Source organism: Mustela erminea, chromosome 12, assembly GCF_009829155.1.
Source record: "Mustela erminea isolate mMusErm1 chromosome 12, mMusErm1.Pri, whole genome shotgun sequence".
NCBI lineage: Eukaryota > Metazoa > Chordata > Mammalia > Carnivora > Mustelidae > Mustela > Mustela erminea.
The window spans coordinates 15,636,784-15,639,007 of record NC_045625.1 but is presented as its reverse complement, the minus strand read 5'-3'; the positions used below and the strand labels follow the sequence as shown (position 1 = coordinate 15,639,007).

At 39.7% G+C, this 2,224-nt stretch overlaps 1 pseudogene; it reads right to left on the bottom strand.

The window, feature by feature from the left end:
* Positions 1 to 299: 299 nt before the first annotated feature.
* On the bottom strand, positions 300 to 591 carry LOC116570918 (annotated as a pseudogene).
* Between the last annotated feature and the right edge of the window lie 1,633 nt (positions 592 to 2,224).

The window sequence follows — 2,224 nt, the reverse complement described above, 5'->3', positions numbered from 1 at the left end:
AAAATAAGCGTATTATTTAACATTTTAGAACTTTCAAACATTGGGGCACCTGGGTGGCTCAGTGGGTTAAAGCCTCTGCCTTCGGCTCAGGTCATGATCCTAGAGTCCTGGGATCAAGCCCCACATTGGGCTCTCTGCTCAGCAGGGAGCCTGCTTCCTCCTCTCTCTCTGCCTGCTTCTCTGCCTACTTGTGATCTCTGTCTGTCAAATGAATACATAAAATATTAAAAAAAAAAAAAAAAGAACTTGCAAACATTGATCATTGCCTAGAGAAGGGAAAATTATCCCTTAAAACATATTTAGTCAGGAGGCCAAGTCATCTGCCAACCTCCAAGAACATGGAGATGAAAATGACAGACTGGGCCCCATCTGAACCTTCATTCACCACCACTCGATAACCCTTCTTAGGGCCCAGATCAGCAGCACATTTCTTGCCAACCATCATGCCAACCATCCAACCAGGTCATGGAAAGCAAGATACTGGTCATCCTCAAAAACGATTTTGGCTGGGATTTCCTTGTGAATGGTCTTCCTGAACACTGTGTCTTTGCCAGTCTACCTGGCCTGAGTCTTGGCAAAATCATCTGCCATCTTGGCATTTTTCCTGTGTGGCCGCCCCAGAAGCTTAGTCTTTTTTTTTTTTTTTTAAATTTTTATTTATTTATTTATTTTCCAAAAAAGTCTACCCTCTAGAGTTATTGGGATACAGTATTCTCGATGTGCTGTAGTCTGGAATATGGCAAAGATTCAGGAAGTGCTGATTATTATTTTCCTGTCATCAAGTTCATTTGCTGATTTCCACAGCTTTTTGTTAGTTAACCCTTGAACAAAACAGATCTGATTTGTGTGGGTCTACTTTGACACAGTTCTACGCATATGCAGATTTTTTTATGTTACAGTACTATAAATATATTTTCTCTTATGATTTTCTTTTTTTTTAAATTTCTTGACATTTTCTTTTCTCTGGCTTACTTTCTTGTAAGAATACATATATAGTACATATAAAATATGTGTTAATCAACTGTTTATGTTACCACTAAAGCTTCTAGTCAATAGTAGGCTATTGGGAAAGTTTCTGAGGAGTGAAAAGTTAGACATGAATTCTCATCTGTGCTGGACAGTTGGTGGCCCTCACCCCCACATAGTTCAAGGGTCAACTCTACATGTAAAGTCAAGAAAATGTCCTCATGTCTGCTTTCATTAATTCAGCAGCACTATCAAAACTTATTAATTACCTACTTTGTGCTAGACACTCTGCTAGACACAGGGGGTTCCTTGGTGAATGAGAGAGACAAAATTCCTGCAATCATAGAACTCGCAGTCTGTTGGGAAGGAATACAGTGAAGTAAGAAGTTATAATAGAGTGGCCAAAGGCTATGCTAAAAGATATAGAGTATTTTATGACAGACTTATGTATCCCCACTTAGTATTTATTAAAATAAAATATGTGTTGTAGTGAGGTAGGCAATTTCCCCTCTCTCTGGCCTCCATATTTCCGTAATTCGCCCATCTAGAAGGTTGATGTCTATTATTATGTTTGAAAGAGTAGCACAAAAATCTGCCATACAGGAAACGCTGTGGACTTCATGAATTACAAGATAGAATATCTTCTTTTTTTCTTTTTTGTGTATCCAGTGCTAAGCACAGTGAGTGGCATGTAATAGGTCCTCAATAAATATTTGTTAAACGAATAAATGCACCCGGCTATGTGTTTGAAGTTCATGAAAGCATGCACATGGCCACTCACTGACCTAAAGGTTATTCTCCCAGGTCCTTGCTGAGTAAGAAAGAAAAGGGATTGTCAGCCTTGTTCTCCTTGCCTGACCCACTCTGTTCTACTCTGATATCCTTTAGTTCCCCATGAATAATAATGAAAGAGTGAACAGCTGAGATAAAACAGTTTAAGTTTTATAGTTTGGAGCAGTTTTCACTCTGGATTTTTAAAGTGAAATGGGAAAGGTGTGTGTGTGTGTGTGTGTGTGTGTGTGTGTGTGTGTGTGGTCGAGTGTGTATTTAATCAGACTCTCAGCCTCTTCATTTGGGCAGTGGTGACAGATACCCTCTGCAGGTCTCTTAAGCCATAACACCTTCCAAGTAAATGAGGCCATCACAGACAGAAAGCATAGCGTTAAGTGCTGCACTCCCCAACTGAACTGCAGTGAGGGACAATGAAAAGTAGTTTTGTTCATTACAATCTGATTCTCCATCTGTCTGGGGTGGTCCT